Raw genomic sequence first — 22,290 nt, forward strand, 5'->3', positions numbered from 1 at the left:
ACGGCTTTCTCAATGACTTTGGCAGGGAAAGGAAGGAGCGAGATGGGGCGGTAGTTCTTAAGTTCCGTGGGGTCTGCTGTGGGTTTCTTCAGAAGGGCGCTGAGTTCGGCATGTTTCCAGCTTTCCGGGAAGGTAGGGGAATTGAGGGAGCAGTTGATGACGTTTCGGAGATGGGGTGCGATAATGGAGTCTGCTTTGTTGAAAATGTGGTGGGGACATGGGTCGGATGGCGATCCTGAGTGGATGGAGTTCATCAGGCGGATGGTGTCTTCAGTGGTGATTGGGTTCCAGGCGCAGAGGTTGTTGAGGGGGGGTTTTAGTTCGGAGGTGGGTGGAGTGGGCTGGTCTCCGGACTGGTTTTCAAAGCTTTTTATGTATGTTAGCGATTTTGTTGTGGAAGAATGAGGCTAGGGAGTCGCAGAGGTCTTGGGAGGGAGTGATGTCGTTGGTGCCGGCGGTGGGGTTGGTAAATTCTTTGACGATGTTGAATAGTTCCTTGCTGTTGTGGGCGTTGTTGTCAAGTCGATCCTTGAATGCTGATTTCTTGGTGGATCGGATCAGTTGGTGGTGTTTTCGGGTGGCGTTCTTGAAGGTGGCCAGGTTGTCAGTGGTTGGGTTTTTTCTCCAGGCTTTCTCGAGGGTGCGACAGAACTTCTTGGATTTCTTAAGGTCATCGTTGAACCAGGGGGCTTTTTTGCTACCTTGCTTGATTTGATGTTTTTTCAAGGGTGATAATTCGTCTGCGCTGTGGGTGATCCATTGTGTGATGTTGGTGGCTGCAAGGTTTGGGTCCGATGATAGTGCAGGAGGGTTTTGGTGAAGCGATGTGAAGAGTTTGACGGTGGTAATTTTGTTCCAGTTTCGGCGGGGAATTCGTTGTGGGTGGTTGTGGGTCATAGTCTTTTTGTAGTTGAAGAGAACGCAACTGTGGTCCGTCCAATGGAGAGCTGTGGTGTGATTGAAGGAGATGTGCTTGCTGGAGGTGAAGATTGGGTCGAGCGTGTGTCCGGCATAGTGGGTGGGGGTGTTAACAAGTTGTTTGAGTCCGAGATTGTCGAGATTGTCCAGGAGGGTAGTGGTGTTGCTGTCGTTGTTTTTTTCCAGGTGGAAGTTGAGGTCTCCCAGTAGAATGTAGTCCTCGGAGGGGAGGGCGTGTGGGCTGATGAAGTCAGTGATGTCTTCGCTGAATTGTGTGCGGGGTCCTGGTGGCCTGTAGATGAGGGTGCCTCTGAGTGTGGTCTTGGGGTCGGTGTGGATCTGGAAGTGAAGGTGTTCCGCGGTTGCGAGGTTGTCGTCGGAACTGGTCGTGATGCGGATGGTGTTCTTATGGACGATGGCGATGCCTCCTCCTGTTTGGTTGGTGCGGTCCTTTCGGATGATCTTGTAGCCTTCCGGGATGGCTATGGCGATGTCGGGTGCTGATGAGGCGTTCATCCAGGTTTCTGTAAGGAAGGCGACGTCCGGTGATGTGGTGTCGAGTAGGTTCCAAAGGTCAATGGCGTGTCTGTGGACCGAGCGGGTGTTGAGCAGGATGCACTTCAGGTGGTTAGTGTTGGAGCTCTGTTTGGAGTTTGTGGATTTGGTGTGGGTCTTAATGCAGTCGAACTTGCAGGAGTGGCAGGTGAAGGATCCATGGGTGTGGCCTGGGGCGGCTTGGTGGCAGTTTGGTGGTCGGCCGGGGTTAAGGGCTAAGAGGGTTGCAACGTCGTACGTTATGCGGGTGGAGAGGATTTTGCGGGGCCAGGGGGTCTGGCGCTGGGCGCGGTCCAGGCGCGAACGGGCGTAGACGGGCTTACCTTTGGCGCACCTTCGGCGCGCATGGGGCGCGTCCGCTGCACGTGGACGCTGCGCGCAAATGCGTCTGTCATATGTGGATGGTGGAGGGGGCGGAGCGAGGGAGGAGCAGCTGGGAGGCAGGAGCGGGATGGAGAGCCGGGCTGGGAGGCACAATAACAAACAACAAAATGGCATGGCAGCAAGCCAAAAGTGAAGCAGGACGAAATTGGGGCACAGCCTCAACAAAGGCTGAGAAATGGGCAAGCACATTAAATGGGCAAGTACCTTAAACATAATTACTTGTGTGTGCTAGCTAACTCAGAGGTCAATAGAAACTTTCTCAAATGAACAAGAAGGGATTCGTTTCTCACAACCGCATAAACATGACAACTTTGTTTCCCCTAGAATCGGAACAGTATCTTCAGAGTCGTGGAAACAATAGATAACCGTTTCACTCAGTCAATCGTCCATGCTTCGTTTCTACAGAGTTGCACAGAAATAGAGAGATGGCTGTTTCAATAAAAAGGGTTTATTGAACAGTGTTATTTCTCATGCAAGAGATATGAACTGCTACAATCGTAAGACTGAATGTGAAGTATAAAATGTACAGCGTTAGCAGTAAGATAAAATAATACTGTAATAGTATGTCTTGTAGCTATGACATATATTCATTAAAATACATACATAAATAAACCAAGCTAAAATACTCAACTGGTGCTTCTAAAATAATCCTACCCCAGTGTACCTAACCTAAGTGTAGTACGAGGGAAGAAGTAGGTGCTGTCTTAGTGTGGTTTAGTTATGCCAAGAGTTGCCAAAAGTTTCTCTAGGTTCTAATCAGTTCCATACCTTAGAATGAGAGAGGTTGTTATCTCTTTCCCGGGACTCGATCTCTAACACCTCTCAAGGGGAGTCAGAAGCACTGTAGCTGGATTCCCTGCGAGGAGGGTGACAGCGTCTGGTCAGTGCGTCAGCTGGGGACTTGATTTCCTTCCGGACTTGCTGTGGTGAGCCGTGTCGTGCAAGTAGGTATTCGAACCGCACCGTGCCTTGCCATAGCAAGTGAAGGCATATTTATACCTTGAATGTGTTTAGGAATGCCAGTATTGACGTAAAAGTCGGACATAAGAACATCATGAATGAACCCCTAAGGAATAGATGTTCATGCATAATAAATGAGTTATTGAAGAAATCAATATCCAAGCAAGGGGAAGTCCTAAAGGCTTAAGAGTCTGGTTTTCCAAGAACTCGTTGTGACAAAGAGGATCGGTTGTAGTTGACCATGCCTTTATTTGGTTAGCATGAGCAATGCCTAAATAAGGACTGGATTTCTATGCCTAAATAAGGGTAATGTGAATTATACCTATATAAGGGAATGAATTGGGAAATCTAGATACAATATCTAAATTGACACACAACACTATGAAGATTAAATACATCACAACGGAAATTGTTTTTTGTAAGAGTGCATGCTGAATACCTTTTGGGTGATATTGAGTGAAGCAATTATTGGGGTTTGAAACATGCAGAGGGGTTAAGTATGTGGGAGCTAGAGCTGAGCATTTGGGTGCACAACAGTCAAATTGATCAGAAAAACAAAAGAGTTTTGTCAACATTAAGGAAATCAAGGTAGCTGTGATTATATGCCTCATGAAAGAGACCTACGATTCCTGGAGTTGAGGGTATCTATTCCTTGAATGACTGTAAAGTTATGAAACAATGACTGGACAGGTACTAGTATCATTTAGGAAGTAGTTGAAAACCATAGGTCAGATCTCAGAAGTCTGAGAAGCATTCTTGCAGGATTATATTAGTAATAATAGCTTGCAGACTGGGAATGGATCTGATTGATTTGGGGAGGCAAGTCACACAGAAGCAAGAGTTACATAGACTCACAGTTTACTGCATGGTCTAGTTAGAACATACAGGGCCCATTATGTTCCAATTTAGATCTTGCAGAGGACTAAAGGAATTTTTCTTGGTGGCCATTCAGTTGCTCACTGGTTTATGCTACACATAGCTATAGAATATGAAATGGTAATTGAATGATATGGAGGCATATTGTTTGTGGTTGAGATCGACACAATTTTCCCCCATTCATATGTACAATTTTTATATATGATTCTCTAAAGCAAGGAAAACACCATATTGATGAGAGAAGCTTTCTATCACAGGAATCATATGAGAGAATCATTTTTTTGTTATTTATTAGCAAATACATTATTGCATCAAATGGACCAAATCTGTTCTCTCCTATGATTCCTGTGATAGAAAGCTTCTCTCATCAATATGGTGTTTCCTTGCTTTAGAGAATCATATATTAAAATTGTACATATGAATGGTTAGAGTGCCGGGGTTTTGTTTTTTTTATACATTGATCAAGTCACTGTTGTGTCTTGTGTCGAATGATTCCCTGGGTAGTGGGGTATCTTACCCTGATTGGCACCTATTAGACTTTTGGTGTTTAAATACACCCACGTGACATATCATCCGAATGTACCAGTGTCTGACAACTTTTCCTTGAAGTGCGACAGTCTAACCACCACTACCTTGTGTGGCCATGTACAATTGCCTACCATGCTTAATCAGTTTGATCACAGGAGGTTATAAGCAAAGAGCTCGTTTAGTAGGGAATTATCAAGTGAAAATAACACAGCTTGCGTTTTTAAAGCAGTCGAAGAGTAATTTGCTGGAGAAAAGGCAAGGATGGCCTGAAATTACTGTAGTTAGGACAACTGCATTGGATAGTGTGGTGGGGGAAATGAATTGGTTGAAGTAAATGTATGAAAATGTTTTAGTTACACTTAATTTACATTTGAGAACATTTAGGGTTTCATGGGAGATCATATTATTACTGCTTTAGTCCATGAGGAAGGTAGCTTTGCAGGAGGACCTTTAGCTCTTGGTTAGAAGAAAGCTGGGTTGATCTGTCAAAGTTTAAAGGAGGCCTGAGGCCAGGCAAGGAATTTGTAGGCAGTGATATAAAGTAAAGGTCTGAAGGCTGGTTTAAGTTGATATAAGAAGAGGGACTAAGAGGTAAGTGAGGGGGTTTATTTAGTTACTGGGTGGAAGGAAGCATGGGACTGCCGATATATTAATGTATCCAGTGTTTAAGACAATGGAGGTCAAGGATGCAACCTGTATCACATATCCTGTCTTAATATGAAAACAACTATTTTTAACTTGGACATAACTGAAATTTCCTTGCCCATGTTTCCAAATGTGAACAAACAGTGACTATGTTTCGTTTAGGGAGTTGCCTTTTTCTTCTCAGAACCTTCTTTTCTTTATCCAAACATTTGGAAATGGTGGTTTTCAGCACAATTCCCCTAATACCTGGGTAATGTCCTTCTCTTTTATGCAGCTGCAAGAAAACATAACTTATTTTCAAAACGACTAGAACTGAACAGGCGGTTTGAAAAATGACTTTCCTCATTAGGTCTGGCTCTAGAAGTCTCCCAGAGTTCAATGCAATACAACATACTTCATACAACATTCAGAAAGGATTTGGGGTCAATCATTCTCAGCCATTGGCTTGTTTGAATGAGCCCCCTTCAAGAACTGACTCAATGGATTGTCTGTCACATATTGGTATATACCCAGAGCAAGTTGTCAATTTTGTCCTTTATCTTTTGGATTAACACAGTAATACAATAGTCTCTCCTATGCATTTAGCAAAGTAGTCTTTTTGGTGCTCACTATTTCCAGTTCTGTCTATCTCCTACGCATCAACTGTTCCACTCTCCTTGTGCCCTCAGACTCCAAGCAGCTCCAGAAGGGTATCGTCATGCCCGCCACCTCAGAACCCACAACTATAGCTTATACTGCAACGGAGCTAGGCAGTTGACCCAGCCTTCCATTGCCAACTTCCTCATCCCACCCATTCATGTGTGCCCTCTGTGATCAGCATTCCAACTCTCCACATGGCAAGACGGTGAATGACTGATGACTGGCTAGTGCCACTGGTCAGGCATTGACTGTCCAACTATGATTTGCATTATTTGTGCATTTTGGTAGATGGGCGAGGGTGATGCAGAAACTATGAATAGACAAAGGGCCTGACGTTTGTCTTTATTTTTTATCAAAATGTCAGTTATCTGCTCAATGTAAACTTAGACTGTCGTTCTTTTGACAATGTTGCCCCATTTTTCTTTCTATTGCAGAGGGACTGGTGACAAAAAGAGAAGATAAATCACTGCTGGTGCATTACCTGCCTGTGTGAAACAAAAAGTGAGGAGAAGGTAACATCTTCCGTCCTGTAGAACCAAACTGACCTCTTCAGCATAACTGACATAATATAGAATGCCAAAATATCTACCTACCAAAATATCGAGGTAAAAATATAGAATACCAAAATATCGACCTCCTATCTCCAAACAGGTAAGTACAAAAATATCGAATCACAAATATCGATGTAAAAAATATAGTTAGTCAAAATATCGAATTTTTTAAAATGCTTTAAATTAATTAAAAATTAATGAAGTAATAAATATAATTAACTTAAACATACTTAAAATACTTAACCTTAAAATTAATAAATAAATATTGTAAGTAAAAAAAAACCATACAAATTGATTTGTTCATACATATATATATATAAACGTAATATTAATAAAAAAATTACAATATTTTTACCGTAGGATAGCGGAAAGGGTAACATTTACTATTACCACTCCAGTGAGTGCAACAGTAGGGAAAGGGTTGGATAGCGTAGAGGTAAAAATTACTATTCCCACTCCAGAGAGTGCAACAGTAGGGAAAGCGCTGGATAGCGTAGGGGTAAAAATTACTATTCCCACTCCAGAGAGTGTAACAGTAGGGAAAGCGTTGGTTAGCGTAGGGGTAAAAATTACTATTCCCCACTCCAGAGAGTGCAACAGTAGGGAAAGCATTGGATACCGTAGGTGTAAAAATTACTATTCCCACTCCAGACAGTGCCACAGTAGGGAAAGCGTTGGATAGCGTGGGTGTAAAAATTACTATTCCCACTCCAGACAGTGCAACAGTAGGGAAAGCGTTGGATAGCGTAGGGGTAAAAATTACTATTTCCACTCCAGTGAGTGCAACAGTAGGGAAAGCGTTGGATAGCAGGGGGGTAAAAATTACTATTCCCACTCCAGTGAGTGCAACAGTAGGGAAAGTAAATACTTCATATATAAATAAAAATAAAATAAATATTAATACCAATTACAAATTAATTAAAATAATTAACACTTTTCTATAATATATTAATTAATCAATTAAAAATTCAAATACAAATTAATTAATAAAAATAATTACCTACTAATACAAATATTTACCAATTAACAATACATTAATTAACAATTAAAAAATAATTACAAATTAGATAAAAAAGATTTAAAAAATAGAATTACTTACAATTAAATTACTCCCCACCATATTCCCCTATAAACCCACAACCCACTACAGAAAATAAATTAGTAAAATTAACATAATTATCAATTAATAAATTAAATAAAATTAATTACCCATTATATTTTAAATAACTCCCAATTAATAATTAATTACCAATTAATAATTAATTAACAATTAATTCAAAATAAATACCAATAAATAAACATATTTAATTAATTATAATTAAATTACTTCCCACCCTATTCCCCTATAAACCCACAACCCGCTACAGAAAATAAATTACTAAAATTAACATAATTATCAATTAATCAATGAATTTAAATTAATTACCAATTATATTTTAATTAATTACCAATTAATAACTAATTAACAATTAATTCAAAATAAATACCAATAAATAAATTAACATATTTAATTAATTATAATTAAATTACTTCCCACCCTATTCCCCTATAAACCCACAACCCGCTACAGAAAATAAATTACTAAAATTAACATAATTATCAATTAATCAATGAATTTAAATTAATTACCAATTATATTTTAATTAATTACCAATTAATAACTAATTAACAATTAATTCAAAATAAATACCAATAAATAAATTAACATATTTAATTAATTATAATTAAATTACTTCCCACCCTATTCCCATATAAACCCACAACCCGCTACAGAATTATATTACGCAAAAATTATATACCATAAAAATAATTAATTAATATAAATAATATAATAAATATACACTTTTCAAACATATACTAACATAAAAACACTTTAAAAATTGATATTAACTTACCTCAAATTCGATATTTTTGTAGTCTATATTCTGTCCATTCTATATTTTTGTAGTCTATATTCTGTCCATTCAATATTATGTCTATTCTATATTTTTTGATTCGATATTAATGCTATCCTATTCGATATTTTTGTAGTCTATATTCTGTCCAGTCGATATTGTGTCCATTCTATATTTTTTTATCGATATTAATGCATATTGATATTAAAAACTCGATATTTTGACTCTATACCCTCTTCAGCTATTCCCGTGTGCTGGACTGGCACTTCCACCCTGCGAGTGCCAAGGCACAGGTATAATCTCTGTTACATGTCAACCTCACTTTCTTTTTGCTATTGGCGATGTGTTGTTTAGTCTGCTTCACATTTTGACTTTGTTCCACTCAACAGTAAGCGTTTGTGTTACTATGGCCCAGTGGTGTAATAGAGGCCTCCACAACTCCCGTGGTGCTTGGGGGCCCTACGCTCCAGGGGGCCCCCTCAGCACAGTACTCCGGCCGGAGGTCTCATGATTGAGTCTGGAGGGGGCCCCTCCACGTACCTTGCACGGGGGAACCCTCATGTTTCGTTACGCCACTGCTATGGCCTCCTTTCCCATTACTGTTCCCTTCCTTCTGCAATCTTTACAGTCCGTCTTCTGTAAATTAGGTATCAAACCAATATGGCACGCCATTATTTTCATTTTTGCAGATCTTCTTAGTATGCTCAACAGTTTTAGTTTTTTTTGTGGTACTTTTCTCATCTCAGCTGCCTACTTCTGGGTGATGTTAACCTCTTTCCCAAATCTGGTGTTGAACCCCTCCGGAATACTCGTTCCAAGAGAGGGATCATAAGCTGGTGGCACAGGGGGGCTGCCAGTTAGTGTTGCCAGGTGGAGGCAGGGAACAAAGCTGAAGCTGCCATGGCCTTGAAGCAGGCGAGGGTGGTGAAGAGTCAAGGAATGAAAGAGATCACTGCGGCTGAGGAGAAGCAGAGGCAGTCTTGATTTAATTTCTTCCACAGTGAACAACATTGATGCATTTCTTCAGACCTTGCCCCTGTCTCAGTCCCATATCAAATAGGTCTATTATAGATCCCTCCTTGCTCTTGTAATTTGTATTGTTTGTGCATTAAACATCTCTTCCTGTTATATTCAGTTTTAGTCTTTCTTCTATTTTGTGTCTCTTTGCAAACGTGGGGAAGAAATCACGAATTTAGCGGTGCAATCAGCTGCACACTAGTGCAGTTTTGTAGCCAAGTGTTGAGAACATTGTGCTGAACAACCAACCTATTATTCAAATATTAATTTAGAATAGCAAACCCTTTGTGGACGGTGTGGCTTGGCTAGCACACCATGACCCTATTGAAACATTTCATTAGTGTCCCAGAAGAACCCGTGGATATTCAGCCAATTTAGGAAAAAATCGTGCTGCAGAATTGCACCATTTGGAGTTATTTTCCAGTGTTTTTGGGGGTGGAGGGGCAACCCCTGGGCTTCCTTGCTACTACTAAATGTATTTTTATTTTTGTAATTTATTTAGAGGTTTATAGAGCGCGAACCAGACCCGTGAGGGTATCAGAGCGCTTTACAGGTTAAATAGGACATAAACAAAGGACTTTGGGGGGAGGATACAGTTAGGATAAAAACATGAAGATACATTGTTCAAAGAGGCTGGCAGTTTCAATTCCAGGATACCTGTGGGGAAAAAACCCAACCAGGATTGCTGTTTGGAACTCACTGTTATCAAAGTTCACTAGTTGCCCCTTATGTATACATACATATTTAAAATGCTGCTATTGCTTGCATGGGGGCTCCCGTAGGTGTGTCACTGATAGGTAAAACAAAATGTGAAGAGATAATGTAATATTGTACTGTGTAGATGTGGAGAGTATTGTAGTCAGAAAACAGTTAAATAAAAAGCACCATAGAAAATGCACACTTTTTTGCCTGATAATAAGAGTCTCATGTAACAGAAATTGTGCTGGTTCGAAAAGTGTTTTTTTCCCTTTTAGCATATGCTGTGCACTTTTTTGATGAAAGAAAAATAAATGCATTTTGGTCATCATGGGTGGGTGAGCCACATGGTTTGCTCTCCTCTGGCTCAAGGTCCTTTTGCACCCTCAAGCCCAAAACGAGATGACCTTGTACGAACACACCTCCTAATCCTTCTCAGAGGCTACTGAGTACCTGCCCCTGTATTGTCCACTCTGTCGAAGCAGAGGCCAATAGTCACAAAGAAAAAGATAGCCTCCCATTTAGCAGCTTCAGACGCTGTACTGTTGCACAGTGAAAGTAACCACACAATCAGGTATGCATTGCAACTTGCTTCTATTTACCGACCTCGTACCCTTGGCTCCAATCACTGTTATTTACTTTGCCAGGTAACCCCAGATCCAAACAACACACACCGAAACTGAGTTAGTCAACATTTCCCTGTATTTGGTGCAACCGTGGTGTTGCTCAAAGTCAGCACTACTGGTGCCTGGAGGAGGTGAGAGCAGCACCACCTTGTAAGAAGGCAAATTCTGAATAGTAACAGTCAAAATTCAGGACAAAGGGTCAAAATTAAGGACAAAAAGTCTAGACAAAAGGTCATTTTTACAGAAACATCTGAGGATGATGTTGAATTATAAAATAGACAACTGGTAGAAGAACAAGGCAAAATAGGTTTATATTCTTTAGTTTGTATTACACATTGGAGTGTTGAGCAAACATTCACTAACAGTTGCACAGATTTTTATAAAATGAGTAAACATATACAATCCAGGAAGAATTTGACAGCCGATATAAGAGGCCGCTTTCCCAATTCTACCCTCGTACAGTAAGTGATAGGGCCAGAAGCATCGCTCTATTGCTGAACATAGACTTAGAGTTCACAGGCAGTAACACCATTAGAGAGTGTGAAAAAGAGAGGGAAATAATGGTGAGAAAGCAGAGAGGGCTGTATACTGAGAGGGAGAGACAGAAGGTTGGAACAGTGATAGTGATCAGTAAGAGAAAAGGAAAGCAAGCTTGGGCCTGCCAGTTGAGAGAAAGAAGACATGGTGAAAAGATACAAGAAGACAACAGAAGAAGATGGAGCAGAGAAATAAGAAAAAAACATACAGAACGATGGTGAGGGTGACAGAGAGAAGGTTGAAAAGAGAAAAAAGGTAGAAGGACTTATAAAAGGCGAAGTAGAGAGAACGGAAAGAAAGCATGCGGGGGAAAGGGCAGAGACTATTGGCTAGGTAGTGAAGAAGAGGGAACAGATCGATAAAAGGGAAACAGGAGATGAAGAGGTTGAGTAGGGAGTGAACAGAGAGATTATGTAAGGGTTCCCTTTCTAACTTGCTTGTCAGACCTTTAAATCCTAATTTTAATGCACCACATCTTTAAAAATACGGTGCTACTCTGCTGTGTCCCTTTATGCAATGCAGCAAAGCAGCTTCACTTACTGCTGTTTTGCGTAAATCCCCCAAAGATTTGGTACTGTTATATTCAATATAGGTACCATGATGTAGGCCCGGTTACTTCATTACTCTTCTCCTGTATTCTTCCCTACATTACACTCATAAAGATTTACAGGGACTGACCTTTTACCTTGATACGAAACTGCATTCAGAACATAGGTTTTCCCTAGTTTGAAATCTCATACATTATGCATGAGGATTTTTGGAAGCACAGCAGGACGACCACCTCCTGTATAATATCTATGTTCATCCCAACGTCATCCTTTGGGCCGGCACAGTAATACAGCGACCTCTGGGGAGACCTATGGGTATATATACATCACATCTTGCTAAGATAGAACAGAGGAGACCCAGACTTCCCGGTCGACACACTAACCAGAAATGCTGAGGTTACTGCATGCAGACACTACAGCTTGCAGTGGTCTAACATCCCTTGCGGGGTGTCCAACTTGAGACCAAGACGGGGGTCCCACAGTCTCTCACTTCAGATAATGGGTTTGACTTTATCCTAGAGGGATTATTGGCTTAACACCTACACACTAGGTACAGTTAGGTACATCTACTTAGGGAAATATCGTAGGAGTACGCATCTTTTTATCATGTGTTTTATATACTCATGTGTAATCCATGATAATTGTAAGATGGTAGAGCTATACCATCCATTTACCTTATAGTACTGCTAATCATTTATATCTTATACTGTCTAACGGTTGTTGCAGCTCATCTATTCTACACCAGATTAACAACTGTACAATAAATACTTATTGAAAACGCCCGGCCTGTTTATTCTGTATATCTCTTTGAGACAAACTAAGTAAACATGAGTGACTGAGCAAAAAGTAGTATATTGTTCCACGGTCCTGAGCGATCAGGGTTGCCATGTTCGATGGTTGCCAAGAACTGTTCTCTCCTTGGTAAGAGGAGATTCTAGTGGCACTGTGAGCTAGTTGGGACAAAATGTCAACATACCCGGTGGGAGTGTTCAGAGTCAGTCTGACACCAATCCTACAGTTTATGCTGTCCAAACGTGCAGATCCTGTATAATTGTTATAGGAGCTACACAACAGTACATGTGTCCAGACTTACATTTTTTCTTGGACCTTGTACAATGCTCTGCTGCCTTTTGGCTAGGGTTGTGCCACTGAAGCGACATATACATACATACAGACAGAAAATCACTGTTTTTTAAGAAAGGACGATTTTTTAAAGAATGAGGAAGAAATACATCCAGGATTCCAACCCGGAGCATTTGTCTGGCTGGTTACAGTGTGTCTCTAAAAGATTCTGGATATGAACACATCTGTCATGCTATGTAGGCATTTCTACTTGTGCTCTTCCTTTTCCATTAATTTGAAATGTTGAAATAAAAACCTTTAAGAAACACTAATTACAATAAAATTACATCCCTCCATTCATATACTATGCATTCCTACCAACTGCTCCACAAATAGCTGCTGAAGTGCTTTCATCTCAGGGCTTGGGCACTGCACAGGTTGTAAGAATGACAGCTACAACCCTGACAGGCTGCCTTTAGTGCTGGTGCCGGATGGTGTGAGTATTTTGTTGTGCCTTCCGACGTCCTTCTCCAAGAATTCAATCAGTACCACCTTCCAATGATGCCCCTCATATCTACACAAACCCACTCTATATAAAGAAGCAATTCTTTGATCTGCATGTTACAGATTGTGCTTTGCTGGAGGCTCTACTTTCTGATGAGTCAAAACTGAGAGTAGGCAAAACTGAGATTCATGGAACAGATACATTACTCACCAGAGCTAAATTGATGTTTTTATTATCGCATATAAATTGCTTGCAAAAAACGGACTCTGAAGTCTGTGCCTTTAACCCTGTAGGAAGTGTCCACATGCAACCCCCTGTAGCTTGGTGCCTAGTGCGGGGACACCAGCCCCTGAAAAAAAGCAGAATACCATGCTCTAGGCTTGGACAGGAGGAGGCCCAGCAAATGCTGTACCTGCACAGAGAGTCACATTATCATTCTGTAAGTGATAATTGGCCGGCAAATAGAATGAAAAGGGGGCCGATAGCAATCTCTGCCAGGTTGGGGAAGGGCGGCTGGAGGCCCTTGACTTCACAGCAGGACTGCGAGCTGAGGTTTCTCACTGAGGGCAGCACATCTCGCTGAGATGTCCCGAATTATGGACAAAAGGTATCTGTGAAAGGGATCATCACGGGCGATGAACGTGAGGCCCAAATTACAAACGTTCCGTGAAATTTGCAGATGGGTGGTCACCCTAGGCAAGACAGCAGCATCTGAAATTAGATGAGCAGAAAGTCAGTTATGCCTCTAGGCTTCAATGCTGATATGAAGACACTCACCTCTCTCCTCCAACTGCACAGATCGTCTGACCATCGCCACACAGGAACTTTAGGTAGTTAGCTACCCAGCAGGCTCCCCCTCAACTACATCCTGCAAGCACGGCAGGGCTGGAGCTTTGAACTTTGCTGAGCGACCTGAGAGCAATTCTAGAGTTTGAGTTAGTGATGCTGGGAAAGAGCATTACTTATCGAGCAAACAAAATCCTGCTGTTAATTGTTTTCCAAACTAACTTGAAACTGTCTTCGACACCTTCTTAGAGAAATTCATGGGCGTGTATACGCAAACAAAGTTGATATCTGCCCCACTAACATGAGAAATAATGCTGCTTCTCAGCTGATTAATCCTCTCTTCTGAACTGCCCTCCCCTGGTTATTTTTTGCCTGCTTCATTTCCGATGTTAGATTTAGTTTCTGTAAAGAACAGACCAACAGCATACTTCTTTGGTTCTATTATTATCTGATTACTTTTTATTTTAACTGGCAGAGAACATTCTATGCGTCGGGCAAAGTGAGATGAAACAAGCATGCTGTGAACTGTCCCTAATGTGTAGAGAGCTCAACGCCTACTTTGAAAATAGTACTTGGCACAGAGACAGTCTTAATTAAGCAACACAAAAAGGCAATCTGTACACGTAGAACACTCCCATACCTTAATGACAGACTCCAACTAAAGCAGCGTCATATGTGAAGCCTGGTGGGGCCTTCCCACAAATTACCTTCTCTCAGTGTGTTTACCTTCACCATTTGTGTAAGGATCCCCTGTTACCAAAGAGTAAAATGAGACCATTAGGAAAGTTTCTTTTATTATCAATTTTAACCTAGTGGGTATATAACTAGTTTTTGTCATTTACATGCAAACAACGTTTTTACTATGTAGTGAGAATAGGATTTCATCGAAATCCGTGTGACTTGTATTTTATGGGCCTTTCCCCCCGTAAATATTTAGCAGGTTTGGCTCATCGATATTTGCTTGGGGACATTTGTGGTGGCGTGGTGTTTGCTGCCAAACCCCTAATTGAAATTCGTGGTAACAGGAGTTGCACCATTTACCGCAATAAAATGGGGCACCTGTAATCAGGCCCCAGTGTTAAAAAAAAGGGGGGGGGGTTGAGTAGTGCCTGCTTTGGGTCTGATAATGAGTGGGCTCTGCCAATAAAAATCATACACCATGGTGTTCAGAATTTATCAGCTGCGAAACATATCACTTATTCAGAAATTGTGGGAAACTGCGTGTGCTTTTTTCCTCAATGCATCAAATTCTTTATGTCCTGGTAGATACCAGGGGCCTCCTTTATGAAAACTGTTGCATTGTTACGTGAAAACAGAGATGCAATTGTTTTCACTGCACCCTCCTTACGACACCATGGATGCGCCGTATTTAATGTACGGCGCTCAATGTCACAAGGAGTTACAGATATGTCAGTATTTCTGATGTATTTGTAGGCGCTGCAATGATGCATTGGTGGAGTGTGTTGCAAAAGGGACGCAACTCCAGCAATGGGACCTTACACATGGGCAAGTCCCATGTTAAATGTGCCTGCATCAGTCTTACGCCTGCTGTCAGGCAGGCATAAGATTTTAACGCAGTGGCGTCCTAGAAGTGGCGCAGTGAAATCTGATAGATTTCACTGCGCCACTTCTACATGGCTTTTTGCAGGGTAACGCCCACCCTGCATACATTATACCCAACGCAGGTATAATGTAGCTCAGGGCTTTATAAAGTCACGCATCTGCTAGATGCGTCCCTTTGTAAATGGGGTGCAAAATGGCACTTTTTTTATGCTGAGGTTTATCACAAAAAATGACGCATCAATAGCGCAAAAGTGTTGCAAGGCCTTATAAAAAGGCCCCAGGTCTTTACTCCATGTTAAATTCCAGTTGATTTCACCTGCTGAACTGTGTGATAAACATCATGACACTTGTAATTTTGATAACTGTGCAAACAGGCGTTTGCCGTGGGATGGCAATTTAATGGGCCACTTATAATCTTCTAATCTGGCACGTGGAGGAGGAACTGCTATGCAAAGTACATAAACTAGTTTACCAGTTCAGGGTTCCAGGTCACGCACAATCTTTTGTACATTTTTTGATTGTTTATACAGAACTTTAGTGCACTGTACAATTCAATACCTGTTTAGCATATATTATTTTTTGGAGGAAGCCTTCATCAGGCAAGTGGTTTAGGGGACCATTTAATGTCACTGTCTTCAGCACTCAAAAAAAAAAAAATTAGCATCACTAATGTTGACACCTGGTCTGAAGGGCATTGCCCTGGCGGTGACGGGAGAGTTTGGAATCAACATGGCTCCCTAGTAATTCATACCTTCTATAATATTCCCTGCTTTCAACTAACTCTGATGTGACAGAATGTTTACAAGCACTGCAGGGGCCTTTTTTACACCACTGGTCTTGACAACCGAGGATGTGTTCATGCCCCGGTGAAGCAGCTGGCATGATTTTATCATACTCTCGCAGAGCTCTGCCCTCCTATCCCTGCCCTCCCTGTGTATTGGCAGCCACGTGCCATAAACGTTTGGTACTCCTGACATTTTTAGGTGCTATAAAAAAGAGTTAACCTGAGCATTGGGAAAGCAGGGACTTTTGAGCCCCCACAAGGTTTTTCTCTATTTTGGCCTTTAAAAAGCAAGACCGAGTTAGTCCCTTTACAACGTCCTACAAGCCTTTAGGCTGTGCTGTGAAGAAAGCACTATAATGCTGTAACAACAACCACACTTAAATTGACATTTAAAAATCCAGTTAGCAAACTGAACCATGTTGTTCCCGGTGGGTGATTGGCTGCCCTGGCGCGTGCCTAGCATAATTTTAAAAATACAATCTTGAGGGTCACACAGTGGCAAGAGTCCATTGTGTACTCTTCCAGAAAACATGCAGTGTGATCTGCATACATTTGTAGCACACAGGCAACACACCAACCTCTTCTTCTGAACACTGTAATTCCATGTCCTCTAAAAGGCAACAACAGAAATGCATCACTGCCTATTGGTACAAGGAGGTGGTGTCAGGTTGCTCCTCAGACTCCCACGGACTTGAAAGTTTCAAGTTTTTCTTTGCATTTTACCATTAGAAGGATCTTTGCATATAAATTAATATGAAAGCAAAAGAATAAGGAAGGGGAGACAACCCATATATAGGGAGATGCGGTTTTAAATTTCATAACAAGGACCTCCATTTAGTCTTTGTACTTCCTATTTCCTGTACAGTAGTCTGTGCAGTTTAGATGTTTTTTATGCTTTCAACACTGGGGCCTTTGAGGCAGCAGATTGAGGAAATTCGATGTGTACATATTTGGTTTTTTTCTGATATGAGCTTGATGGTTTCCATGATCTATGATTCTGCTGCAGCCACATATCTCTGGTTGCTTTTAATAGATATGATGTCAGTTGCCTTGTTAATCCTTTGTCTTGATATTCCAGCAGGTAGGTTACTTCTGTTACCCCCCACCCCCTCCCGTGGGATAGGGGCAGGCATCAACTTTGCTTGCTCAGGGTCACACTGGCACGGTTGGTCTATATATAGTTTGATGCTAGGGCTTGCGGAAGACAGAGGAATCTTTTCCAGATGTTATTGTTGCAGACCCATGTCTGCAGCAATAACACCTGGTTGTCATATAGGGAAATATAGCTTAGATTTGCACCATGAAAGAGGAATTGAGGGTGAAAATTAAAGATGACAGCTTGCAGAGATTGGCTTTACTGGGCCTAAATCAAGTGATACACGCACATAAACAAGATGTAGATTCAGTCAAAGAACCCCATCTATAAGAAGTTCTACACCTCACCGGGAAAGTTTACCAACAAAAGAGAGCCTCTGAAGGTCTCGAGAATCCCTCTCCAAGCAAGACCTGTTGATCAGAGGTCTGAAGAAGACGGCTGTGGGGAACAACATAAAATAGGTTACACTAGTTCTGTTGACCTTCATGTGAAATAGATTGACTCTAAAAAAGCTGCACAGAGGCCATTGTGCAATCACATAGTGGTTAAATGCTATAATTCAAAATCTGATGAAAAGTTTCCTATCATCACCTCCCAACTAAACAACTTTTTACTACAGGGAGTTTAGGTTTGCAGTCATGATAACCTTTTAACTCTATCTTAAGAGTGCAGGCTAATGATGAGACTGATCTCTGAAAATTCTTAAAAGAGAAAATATGAGATACCTTCAGACTTTTCCATTCAGCATCCCATTTACCAAAATAGGAAGAACTGCCATGCTTCTTTCAAATAAAATGATGCAACAATTCTATCAGACAGGTAAAAGCTGCACCATCTCCATGGAAGAAGTGTCGGATCATCACTGTGATCCACATTGGAGTGAAAGAGACAGCTGATGAAGCCCAAAAAAACGGAGCAGCAATAAAATCCTTTTGGATTCAGAATACTCAAGATATGTACATCCCAATCCAAAGTTGGATCTACTATGTAAACAATCCATCAAACTAGAAATAGAAATACTGGTGTACACAGCAAGTGTACCTGCTGGAAAGATTAGCATACCCTTTGCTATCATAACACATGTAGAATAGATTAAGTGGGTGAGATGGGCATGAGAAGAGAGTTTCTAGGGAGCAATCAATAATTGACGAATTCAAATATCCCTAATCTATAAGGGGAGAAACTTCTTCAAACCTAAGACTGATACACTAGTAGGACTGGCGCGTGATCACCTGAGCTCCTTGCTCCACCCCCCGCTGATGGCCGGCTGCTGGTGATGCTGCGGCCGGCATTCTGGATGGCGTGCAGGCTGGCTGACGTTCGAGTGCCGATTTGAGGCACTTTGGTGGCTTTTGGAGGCCTCATTTTCGGCCGCGTTTTATCCGCGATATGCAGCGTGATTACAGCGATGGCAGCCGCAGCAGGGAGGCAGTTTCCTGGTGGAGTCTCGATTTTCTGAGGCGGCAGTTCTACACAGCCGTGCTCGACCTCGAGTTTTTCCCCTGCATGCCTGGTTCTCCTGGTAGCTGGAAGAGTTGAGCAGGTGAGAGTGGAGGGTGACAAGGGAGCGAAGAGGGTGCATCTGCTGATTTAATCATCGGTTTGAAGCTGGTTGGGGACTCTAAACTGCAGTAAACTCTTTTTTGAGCCTTTAAAAAACCCCTGGACAGATACATTTCTGCACAGTTTACTTTATCCTTTGATATATTTACGGGCGACCATCCTGATACAGAACTCACCGGGGACTCTGGGATTTCGCTGGTCATAGCACAGCCGGCGCTTGCTTCTCCACCGGCTGTTGGTCCCCCTCGCCGCCGCAACCAGAACACCACGCGGCTGCCGAGCGGGGGGACTACAGCCCCCACAACCCTTTGCCTGTTTGCTCTGCCCCTCCCCGCCCACTGACGTGCCCGGAAGGCGCTGAAAAGGTCAGAGACCCATCTGGGGAGCGGGTGACCATCCTGATACAGAACTCACCGGGGACTCTGGAATTTCGCTGGTCATAGCGCAGTCGGCGCTTGCTTCTCCACCGGCTATTGGTCCCCCCCGCCGCCGCGACCGGAACACCACACGGCCGCTGAGCGGGGGGGACTACAGCCCCCACAATCCTTTGCTGTTTGCTCCGCCCCTTCCCGCCCACTGACGCGTCCGGAAGGCGCTGAAAAGGTCAGAGTCCCTTCCGTGTCGCTGGACGCGCACGGGCGACGCCGGGCTAGATGACCGAGGTGGACGGGACGGGCCAGCCCCCTTGGCTTCATAACATGAGGAGGTAAAGAAACCTGGTTATTATATTCATGCCCACTCACGGTCCTCCCTATTGGATATCATCTTGTGAACCTTGACATTACTAGATCTTGCTGCTGTTCCGGAGTCCACTACTTTGAACCCAGTCTCACTATGATTCGTAAGGGGGTTACCAATAATGCCCTCCCCCAGAGGGGTTTGTTTAACGGGACACTCGACCACTACTTAGATAGGACAACACTGCCCATTCCTCGTGAAACTGAGAGACCTGAGCGATACCCGTCCATAGATAGTCCATCTAACAAGCAATCTCCCTCACAGGCAGCCGACATAGTACGAATCTATCACTACTGGAGGAATTAAATAGTCTATGTAAAACCAAGTATGCTCCACTGGAACCGAGAATTAAGCAAACTAGCGCCATGAACTGTCCTTTAGCAAGCACAAGTCCCCAGATTAGCACATCATTCCACCTAAATGATAGTCTGTTAGGTACCCCCCACTTACTATCTACAAAAGTTATCACCCAAAACATAGTGCTCCCTCAGGTCCCCTCTGTTAAAAGAAAGAAAAATGGGGTTAAACACCAGGGAAGTCAACCAAAACAACTAAAATTGTGCTTAAGCCCCACGTTGGCCGTCACCACCACCTCCCCAGCCCCAGAGAATGCTGGGAAATCAAACTCTTCTGCACCTTCTACCCAGGCAACCTTATTGGCCCAGATTGACCATCTGGTCAAATCTATATTATCCCCGGTGATAGAAAAAATGAACAGTCTAGGGGATAGGCTTGACCAACTTGACACTCTCAAAAAACATTGCAAGATCTAACCAACCCCAGTCTTTCGCTGCCATAGAAGTGCCTAAATCAACTATACAAAGCAATAATGTCCAAATTCAACCAGTAGCCTCACCCACGTCAGCTCCAAACATTCCTAGAGTAACCACTAACTCTACATTAGTACAGCGCACTGCCGCCAGGGTAGGGTTGAGCAAAGAACCTAAATTCCATAAAGGGACAGCTGCTAACCATAGCAACATGCCAAGAATATTTAATCACATAAACCTACCACCGGAGGCCGCTCCGTTTGTGTACGTTCTCTCGGGAGTGCCAGCACTCACAAGCGGAAAAGTCGAACGACTTCGGGACCTAAAAAACAAGGGTACATACTGGTTAACAAAAAATAGACCCCTGTCCCCTAACTTGGACGGAAGAATAATGAGTGTTAGAAGGGTGGGCTGGCTAGGATCCCTCCCAAAAGACATTGTCGGCGACCTGGTGCTAGTAAAATTCAGGAATAAACACGTTGTCCCATATCTCCAAACTTGGCAGCCCCAAAAAGGAGATGGCCCTATATCCACCTGGGATCTACATGACTTTTACCCCAGCATGTTATACCTCAGCCCATTAAGATCAAATGCAAAGCGTAACCATCCGATTGGCAGAAGTGTCTGCGCTTTGAGCGGACGTAATATCTCCACTTTTAATCGATCTGAAACACTGTATAACAGTTATCTTTGACTTACACATGGAAAGTTCTTCAATAGATTCATTCTGTCTGTTATTAAATGCCTTAATTAAGGGACAATTAGTTGTAATGGTATTGTTTCTAAAGCTGACCCTGTAAAATGAACGTAATCATAAAGGAAATTGCACCCAAAGGTTGGGTTCATATTTTTACTTGTAGATATTCTGTGTTATTGTAATGTATGATTTTTATGACTGTTATGCTTTTATGATTTGAAACCTAAATCGAATAAAGCTTAAAGAATCGATACACTAGTTCAGACTGTTATTTACACAAGAGTGGTGAGAATTAATGTTACATTTATTTGTGTTCTTTTACTCTTTGTTGGTTTGTGAAAGGAGGAATGAATTCAAATAGTTCACCAAATATTGAAATATTTGATGACACAAATTCTCATGAATGTCAAGACGATTACATATCTGGAATCTGCAATTCTTTAACATGCCCTGTACAGCAATACATCCAGGTTTATATGGCTATAACATTAAATCGCAGTATAGCCCTGATAAAATGATAAAGACTTTTGAATTTTTTTAGGAATTAAAGACAAACATCTTGTTTATGAATAAATCATACTTACTCCTGTGTGATGTCTCACAAGTTTTGATACACAGAAAACCACCATAAATGTAAACGCTTCGGACTCCAACATAAAACACAATGTAATAGTATCAAATTCCCAATCCGAGCCCAACAAAAGGAGTCCAACATTAAGTAATAATTCCACTTTTAATCCAAAATGTATGATCCGGGGAAATCAGTATCCTGTTTCTTCACAGCAATGCAAAGTCCTTATAACAGTTTAATATTGATCCATTTGTGTAAACAGCATATATATATCTTCATTTCAGCTGTATATGGCTCTATCAAACTGAAGATATATGGCTGTATCTAAATTGAAGATATATATACTGTTTACACTAATGGATCAATATTGAACTGTTATAAGGAATTTGCATTGCAGTGATTTTTTGAGTTTGTTTGAGAGGTAGAGCGGGGTCTTTTGATGGAGGACTTTGTACGTAATACTGGCTATTTTATAGGAGGATCTACCTTCAATAGGAAGCTATTTCAGGGTCTTAAGAGCTGGGGAGATGTGGTCAGAGAGTTTGCATTTAGTTGTAAGCCCAGCCGATAGGTTGAGAACAGATTTTAGGGGTGCCAGGTGAACTTTTGGGAGATCCGGAGAGTAGGGCATTGCCATAGTCGCTTTTCAAGAGGACTAGGGATAGGCCAACAGATTTGAAATCTTGCGCTGGAATCAAGGGCTTTTGAGAGAATGGGGAGGTTTGAGATGGGGCGGAGGTTATTGGGGTCATTCGGGTCAGCCGTAGGGTTTTTTGGAAT

Source organism: Lissotriton helveticus, chromosome 8, assembly GCF_964261635.1.
Source record: "Lissotriton helveticus chromosome 8, aLisHel1.1, whole genome shotgun sequence".
In the NCBI taxonomy this organism is placed as follows: domain Eukaryota; kingdom Metazoa; phylum Chordata; class Amphibia; order Caudata; family Salamandridae; genus Lissotriton; species Lissotriton helveticus.